We start from the raw sequence: 9,671 nt of genomic DNA, 5'->3' as shown, positions 1-9,671 counted from the left end.
ATTCAGACATGTACCTGCCGCCATGTTGAACTCTCTGTTGCCATGTGTCATTATCTCCACCCCATTAATGGAAGGAGAAGACAAATAATTCATCTCCTGCCCTGCTGGTGACATGAAACATAACAGCTATCCTTGGGGGGGGGGGGGGGGGGGGGTGTGACACTCAACAGCTTGTCAGTCAAAGAGCGGAGGCTCGCAAAATCAGATATTCCATGCAGCTCTGTGGGTTTATTGTGTTTAGGATTATATTTTATTTTTGTATCCTTTCTAATATTTTATAACAAAATGTTGGATGAGCGTCACTGGAGGCAGACATTTAGTCAGTGTGTTTTGAGTCCAAACTTTGTAGAAGACAAAAAAAGATGATTAAAAATAGAGCCTGGCTGAACTGATGCTGGCGCATCAACCTAAGTACTGAGTTTTATTGACTAGCTGTCTAGAAAACAGCACTCTCAAAGATCAAAACAGCACAAAAGTGCACACAATATCTCCATTTATCCAAAAAGCAAAAGTCAGATTCAGGATTACCTGGCAGTTTTGACTTCTAAACTCTCATATTTACCATTGAAACTTGTAAAAGTTACCAAAAAAGTTGCTGCTGTTCTTAAAAAAAAAAAAAAGTAGAAGAAGAGAAAGAGAGAAGGGCTTCAGCAAAGACGGAGCATAAACAAACAACCAGGCTAGAGTGTAATTACACCTCAACCCGTAGGAATATTTACCTAAAAACATTATTATTATGTATTGTAATAATGTTATCAGCAGGGCAAACATAAAATGATTCATCAATAACACCACAGCTGTGATTACAGCCTCCACTGTATGAAGGCGAGGTCATTTAAGAACACTCAAGTAAAATCACGAGTTATTGTAGCTTAGCAAGACAACAAGCCTGTGCAGCTTTGATTCGGGTGTAATTTATCATCGGCCGGTTTCCTAAACGCTCCATGTCAGAAAACAATACACAGAAGAGCAGCTCACTTACAGTGAGGAAAGCGAATGTGATTCATCAGCAGTGAAATCAGCTGTGAACAACAAATAGTAAGCTTTGATTTTCAGTGACTGGCCTTTGTGGAGGGATGACTTCTTCATACAGAAAAACGCATTGAGTTCAAGTATCATCACATGCCAGAGAGGGAGAAGTTTAGCCTCTAAAGCGGCGCCGAGAGCAAATGGCAGAAACCTGATGGAATGAGGACACACACGTTCTGTCACTAAAGTGCTTTTCCCTTCATGCTATTAAAGGTTCCACAACCCAATGAGCTAATTTAGTTTCACAGGCTGGAAGACAATTGCTTCCTGAGCCAAGTGTCAGGTGTGTGTTTGTGTGTGTGTGTGTGTGCGTGCGCGTGTGTGTGTGTGTGTGTGTGAGTGCAGGCATGCATGCTTGACACAATCGTGTCTGTACAGTTGGTCTCTTGAATTTAAGAAGGGGTGTATATGAAGGAATTTCCTGGGAGAAATGACATCAAATCAATATCAAATTATTGGAAATGTGTCAGTGGTAATATTGGCAAAAGATAGTAATAAAATTGAGGGGGAAAAAACATTTTAAACAGTGGAAAAAGGGCATTCTGTTTTACATGAGCCAAAAGGAACAAGGACTTTTTGAACCGTCAGAGAAAAGAATTGAGTAATAAACTTCTCTGGTGTTCATCCTGCAAGTGTTGGTCCTTGCGCTTAAACCTGATTAGAACGAATAAAATGTTTGGTATGGTTCCACTTATCCTTCATTTGGAGGAAATGACATGAAGTGTGTCATTTTTATCATTAGGAAATGGAACACACACCCTCATGACTTGAAATTATCTTCCTTTTGTTTCCGTATTTGTCCTTTTCTCCCCTCAATCTGTGTGACCCCTCATCTTATCTCTCAGTCTACACATCCTGGATTCCTGGATTCCTGGATTCTTGTAGGCCCACACGTGAAGAAAGGAAGGATAGATCCCCATCACATGAGTACTCACAACAACTTTTAATGTACTTCATCGGGTGGCGTGACAGGAAGGTGTGGATTTTGTTGTTCTGGTTTCAAGATACAGGCCTAAACGGGCTCATTTTTGGAGCCGGTCCTTCCCTGGAAATGACCCACGTGGTCTTTTTTCAAGCAGCTTATGACCTCAGTGTGTCACTTTACACTGAAAAACCACTGAATGCAGTAACTGGACACCAGTTTTGCTACAAATTTGTGGTGACTTTACTAGCCACCGCTGCATTTTCTGTGTTTGTCATTGAGTTTTAGTTGAACCTCTACCACCATAGTTTTTTGAGCCTGAACCAAACTCGGCCGTAACCACAGCGCTATTGAAAAGATTCTAAAATATTACTTATTCCACCGAAAAGAAAAGGAACTTTCTGTTTGTTCCTCTCAGAATGTCACTTCAGGCGTTTCGTGGTCTGGTTCCCGGATCAGCCCTGCGTGGCGTCTAACTCATGGTCACCGAGTTAGAGACTGGCGTGTAACCTCGGAGCCAAAACACCTGACTTGTGTCACTAAAACTCACAAGAACAAAAGTATTTCACAGCTTTAGATCTGTTTTGGGGAAAAGTTGTGTGATAGATGACTTTTTTTTTTGGTGGCAGATTTTTTTTTTTTCTTGTCAAATTTTGTCACAGCCTTCCACACATACATAATGAGAGAAACTCAACAACGGAACAGGTATTAAAAATCCGTTCTGCCCTGCTGAAGCTGTGTCGCAGTTGTCAGACATTTTATTGTGAGACTGGGTTGCACCAGCTGAGTTTTCCACCTCAAAATTGGATTGAAGCTTTCAACTTCCATGGAGAAGCGACCTTCCGCCAATGTGAGATGACGCTCATGAAGCATTCGTATGACAACCTACGAAAAGGGATGCACAGTTTTCCTGTGGACTCGTGGTTAAGATTCAGGTACGACTTAGTCAGAGGAAGATCATGGTTTGAGTTTATTTATTTTTGGGGGATAACAGTGAATTTTCAGGGCCAGAAAATGTTAACTCTTCCACACTCGCTTGTAACTTTTTTCTTCTAAAGGAACAGTTGTGTTGTGCTCCTGCCTGAGTGGTGCTCTGACTAGGATATGGCAGGAAGCCTTTCAAGCCTCACCTGACTTTACAAGACAGCTTTTCCACACATTTCCTGCAAAAACTGAAAATGTGCAGTGTGGCCCTGGCTATTTGGATTTAGGAGGGATGTTTGGAGAGGGAGGAGGAGTTTGCCAAGAGGATAAAGCTGAGACGAGCCCTGCCGTGCCCTGCCGTAACTGCTCCTGTGTACTTTGCAAACTTTCATGTTAATTAAAGAGCGTATGTAATCCTCATGATAATAATGGATGAGAGGTATTTAGGGAATAAATCCACTTTATTTCTTCTCCTGAGTTTAGAGAGGATCTTCAGAAAAATATTAAAAATTGTCTGTTCTGAAACTGCTGGAGGAGCTGAGAGGAGATGTGGAGTGTAGGAGGAAACTGAAATGACTCATGGGGTGTGTTGTGTGTGTGTGTGTGTGTGTGTGTGTGTGTGTGTGCATGTGTGTGTGTGTGTCTAAAAAAAAAACAAATTACCTTTTTAACGAAGCTGATGAAGTTTAATTTGGCAGAATTACCTGAGAAAACTTCATCTGAGCGCAAAACACATCTGAAGTGTTTATCTGGAGCAACAAATAAAAGCCAATTTAAATACAATTGAACAACAATGAATACAAAGTAGTACAAACACAAATAAAAGTATTAGATTGAGTAAAACCTAGATTTGATAAATAATAGTTTTATTTCTTTCATTTACTCATTGTTTATTTTAAGATCGGCTTTTACCTGTTTTAAAAATGAATGAACTCGTCGTAGATGTATGACAATGATGGTGCTGGTTTGGCACGGTGGTGCAGTGGTCAGCACTGTGGTCTCACAGCAAGACTGTTCCGAGTTCGAGTCCCGGCTCAGGCACGGGATCTTTCTGTGTGGAGTCTCCATGTTCTCCCTGTGCCTGCGTGGGTTCTCTCTGGTACTCCGGCTTCCTCCCACCATCCCCCCACGACCCTTAATGTAGTAATAAGCGGAAGACAATGGATGGATGGATGGAGCTGGTTTTGGTTTGTCAGTGGTTTTGCACTGAATACTGCAGTTATACGTCATTCAGAAGCTAATAACGTTTTAGAATACAGTTAAAAAGTAACGCAGTTCACCCAACTGTGGGTACTTGACAGGCAAATTGCATGTTTTAGTGAAGTTTCCAAACTAGCTTTCTTTAGTTATCAGGGCAGAATCAACACATTTAGCTGTTATTAATATAATTATTATATTTCGGCACATCAGGCTTCATGAATAATGTTCAAAGAGCCAATCAGCAATCTGCAGCTACACAGGAATATAAACTCAAACTGATTACTGTGTTTGAGAGTCCTTTGGCTTTAAGATAAGAGCCTCATGCTGAGAAGGTGTCTGTTCAGTCTCCTCTGACAGGGGAAAGCTGCTGATGTTGATACAGCGCAGTGAAGAAAGCTCCTGTCAGGCTATGTGGGGGTGACGAGTCGGCCTGGTGGAAACATCCAGGTGTTTCAACCGGGGACGTGAGGGTAGCTTCAGGTCTGTCTGGCTGATCTTTGTTTGTGAAGAACCTTCTTCAGATCTTGAGGGTAAATTATCTGTGAAAAACCTGCTTTTCAGGGAATAAAACTGCATTGTCATTTGAATCTTTTATTTTACAATCATTGTTTCACACTGTCCTGTGTAAAGGTTACCTCTTATGGTTATTTAGCTTTCCAAAAATAGTTTTTTTCCTGAAAAAAAAAACAAACAACACACCTCACCTCAGAATGACAGTAAATGGTAATTTATTCCTGATATTCTATATCAGTATCAGGGCAACACAACCACCGCCTGCGAGTGACCCTGTGGAAATAACAACCTTTGCCTTGTTCTTGATTTGCAACGGCTGGCTTTTTTCTTTCCTCTTTTTTTTTTTTTTATCTCACGCTGCTCGTGGATGTAACTTGAATAAAATATTTTGGCCTCGGATCCTTTATACTGTGTTGTGTACTGAATGCTTTCTTTATATGTTTGCTGTGTTGTGGTAGTGTAGTCTAAGGCCAAGTATGTTTCATTAGTTACCGCAATAAGCTAACCGTGGATTGTAAAGGGACACAACAGGAACATTTTGTCCTCAAGCTTTTATTAGCATCACACTTTCGAGAAGACAAGTGCTCCTTCCTCTTAAGCCTTTGAAAAAAACAGTTCCCAGAACTCATCAGAACTGCCACCAGGTAATCTCTGCATTCCACAGGTGTATATGAAGTATGAGTTGACTTTCCTGAGCCAACGGGAGGATTCATGCTACTCATGTGCAGAGCAGGCCGATTTGCTACATGCTAACTCGTGGCTAAAAATTGTTTGTAATCGCTGTCACTCACAGCCACATGACGGAGACAAATGTTCTGCACTGTATCTTTAATGTGAAATAAAGGGTCAAATTCTCAAGCTGGTTTTCCCAACAAGGGATTCACCCCCGTCTGATCCAGGCCACCTCTCCAACCTGCTGCAATGCCAGACATATGAAAGTAGTGGACGACCCAGTCAGTGAACTGTAGTTATAGATTGTTCTGTGACCACAGCAGGTCCAAGGTTGGTAATTGCATGATGGGCTGGTCTCCCTGCAGGGATGGACAGAGACCAGGAGAGAAATGGTCACATTGTGTCCTTAATGAACATCAGCAGGATGCCTCAGAACTTTGACAGCACAGACCGCTGCAGTGTCAGACCTGCCTGCTTTGATAAGGGATTTAAAGAGTCAATCCAGGACGTTTATACGAGCAAATAAAGTAAGACATGGGTTTATCTTTTAATACGCAGTCAGACTTCAAACCTGGGTCACTGCATGTGGAAGGAGAAATTAGATTTGATATGTGACCAATTGAGAATTTTGCTGCCCGAGGCTGGATGTATTCTCCAAATGTAATTTAATTTGGCATCTTCTCAAAAGCTGTCAAATAACTGTACACCACGGCAACTTTAGCTTGTTTAGTGATGCTAAAAATATAGACGTATATGACGTGAGGAGAGAAAACCACAAATATGAGGTACAGAGAACACAAGTGCAACCAATAATAGGAAGCAGCTGACCATTGATGAGAGATCTACAAAGATTTAGCCGGCAAGAATTAACACAAACTCACAGTTGTGTCTTTACAGTCTCCATCACAACACTTTAAATGCTAATTTATCTGACAACCTGCCCGAGAAGCAATTCCTTGACTAAATGAGCAAACTGTTTTAAACAAATGAATCAATGGGCCTTTGTTTTCTGCAGCCGTTTAACTTCGCTCTTGATGACATCTGGATTAAAAAAAAAGACAGACATAAACTGAAGTTTCTCCTTAACACCTTTTACTCTGGGAACTCTTTCTGCACTGCTCAACATTTCCCCCGTAACCTGCAGATTAGCTTTGTCTGTGGGGCGATCCCTCTTTCATGTAATCTACTTTGAAGGAGAAAGGAGGCCATGCAAACTGCCACCTCGGCATTGTCTCTGTAGATATGAGGGGTCTCGTGGCCTTTGTCTTGTGAAAATGCTGATGTTACTTAACGGGAAGTGCCTTCCCAGAGGACAACCACTGCCTCTCCTTTTTCTATATAATCTGCAGTAGCAATGTGACTTGTACCTTTTTTTCTTTTGAAAGGTTCAGAATGGCTGCTCGACTTTGCTTGGAGTTGTATTTTATTTTTATCTGTTTTTAAAACAGGATTGTACCATGTAAAGTTGCACTTGATTTGTGAGATACAAGATTTTATTTTTACCCTTTATAACAAAATGAAAATGCATTTACACTCCCCAGTTCTGTGTGTGTAACCAAAGCACTATAGACTTCCCGAGGTGCAGCCATTGTTGTGGTGAATCATCACACCTGAGCCACGCCCGTTTCCCTGGTGGCTCACTCACAAGCACATTTACAGCCTGACACAATGGTTTCTTTCATGATCTTACAAAACAGCTGCCTGTCAAAACAAAGATGTGAGGACAAAGGAAATATTTGTTTCATGTGTTTGTTAGTCAAGAAGAAAATAGGAAGATGTTTTGGAAACACATAACATGTATGATTCCTTTCAATCAGACAGGCTTTTGTTTGAGCCTGCACTCATTGTGTCTATGCCTTGCTGCTATGTTTTTAACTTCTCAGTCCCAATGCTGTTTTGTTCCTGTTGTGAATTTTAGTTATGCATTCATACATATGTGTATTATTTTGTTTCTTTTTAACCTGGCTTTTTAAGTGTGTTTGTCTTTTAATGTAAAGCACTTGGTGATTTTATATCCGTGAAAGGTGCTATATGAATAAACCTTACCTACTTTGAGATATTCCTCTGTAAAAATGATTTTTATCTGATACTTATTAATTAAAAGACTGTCGTGCATTTGGGTTTAAGTCCAAGTTCAGTTGTGACAGGTTCTGTCCATTTAAGAAAAATCATTCCTCACTTTGAGGACTTTAATTAAAGTGGTGCTGATCAGTGAAGCTGGTTTTAATCAGCACTTTCTCCCTCACTTTTTCAATAGAGTTTACAAACAGGATGTAATTCTGCCCTAAATGGAGAAGGAAAAAAGAATCCTCCAAGGTTTAGCAGACAGAATTCCAGTGATTGAAGCATTAAGGGTGACCTCTGAATTGAAAAATGCTTGCTAACAATTTTAATCAATGTAATACCTCAAAGCTACATCCTCCGATACCAATCCTAAACTTCAGAATATCCATTTGGCATTGAAAGCTAAAGTGCACATGCTCTGATGGCAGCTAGCGAGACAGATGGACTGAGTTGGAAGTGGGTGGGGGGGTGCACGAATGACGTAAACTAACCTGTGATTTGGGATTTGATGGTTGAGAGGATTTGAATCAGTCAAGAGCGAGGTTAACAGAGGCATGAAGTGAAGAGGCAATAGACTGGAAGAATGTGAGCAGTTGATTACGGAACCCATTTGTCGCTGAAACCTCCAGAATGGAACTCCAACAAACAGGTTGAAGCTGTTCCGACGGTTTTGGACTTTGAACTGAAGAAAGGCTGGAAAATGTGAATTATTGCTTAAATCCCATTGACTACACGCCCACACTGGATATGTAAAGCACGTGTGACGATGCAGACGGAGACTTTGACGCTAATAGAGCGCTACAGTACCTTCCAGCAAAATGGCAGAGGAGTCAAATAATATGCAGACAAACAGTTGCAGACACAGCTCCGATGTGACCTTTTAAAAGAGAGGTTAAGGCGGACGGAGTGAGCTCTGCAGTATATCTGAACAGGTTTCCTGGTCTGTGAGCTAATATCCCTTGAAAAAGCAAATGAGGCAGAGTGACAACCGTGTTACAACGTGCGATCCAGAGAGCAGGAAAGACGATTATGTGCAGTTAAATGGCTGTGATAGATTCCCTCTCGCTCTGCACCTCGTCTTACCGAGATTTATGCAGGTGCACGTGCATACATGCATGAACACAAAGTGCACTTGCTTAGACACACTCGACCATAAGCGCACACACACACAAACACACACATCTGGGAGTCTCAGCACTGCAGACATCATGGTATTATTCTAAATGTGGTGTAAGTGAATCGAAACCACATGATTGCATCAAATGGGGGGGGGGGGGGCAATTTAGGCTTGGCACCACACTAAAGAAAGACACACTGGTAATTTGAGGCTGCCAGTGGTACACACACTGAAGATAACCCCTCGATGATGTGAATTTTGATTGGTGATGTTTACGGTGTTTTCTTAGCAATGCTGCGTCATTCAGGTTGATGCCTGTTCGGGTCACCAATCTGGATCAGATGATGTATTGAAAAAAAAAACAACAATCTGTCACTTTGACGCTGGTTTTATAAACTCACCTAACTTGAAGGAAATAATCTGTCAATATCAGTCAAGCGAATCATTCAGACGTTTCCTCTTTTACAAGCTGCTGCATGTGTTTCTTTGTGTATTCTTATCATGAATTAGATTATTTTGGAGGCTGTGACAAAAATTGCTTCAGTGAACTTGTCAGCCTCTGCTGCCAGAGGCTTTATGTTTGAGGCAGATACATTAACGCCGTCGCATTTTAACGGTATGATGAAGGCAGGAACTCATTCATACACAAAATTCAAAATAAAGACCCACAACTGAAGCTTTCCTTCGACTTGTGTGACATGAAAAATCATCATTCTTTGTGCTCAGATTCAAAGCCTTGGCAATGAAATATTGCATGAAATGGTTTCTCTTACAAAGTATCAGTAGATGCGCTCCCCCTTGACACCTGATCTATCATAGAGAGTCTTTGTGAAGGACCTCATCAGTCACACCCTACATCTCGCACAGACACATTAAGAAGAAGGCTTGGCCCACATAACCGTTCAAACATGGCTGTCCTTTACGGGGTTTTAACACTGGTTTTGATCCACTACAGCAGTCCCCGAGATTTTAAAAGCAACTCTTCATATGACAGTTGATGGTTTACTTGAAAGGGAACACATTTTGATTTCCCTTTTGTTTCCCTGTCATATATATATATATTTATATAATATATATATATATATATGTTATAATTTGCCACATATTGTAACATCATGAATAGTTAAGGAAAAAATCCCTGTGAGCAAACCCCCCCCCCCCAAACAAACAAAAACAACGCTTTTCAAACTAGTTTCAGCCGAGGCTCACTTAATGGCGTGTGACTAACAT

This window comes from Aulostomus chinensis, chromosome 13, assembly GCF_037954235.1.
Source record: "Aulostomus chinensis isolate RoL2024-O1b breed Wild chromosome 13, RoL_Achi_v1.0, whole genome shotgun sequence".
Classification (NCBI taxonomy): domain Eukaryota; kingdom Metazoa; phylum Chordata; class Actinopteri; order Syngnathiformes; family Aulostomidae; genus Aulostomus; species Aulostomus chinensis.
The sequence above is the reverse complement of the archived record's forward strand: the minus strand, read 5'-3'. Positions refer to the sequence as shown.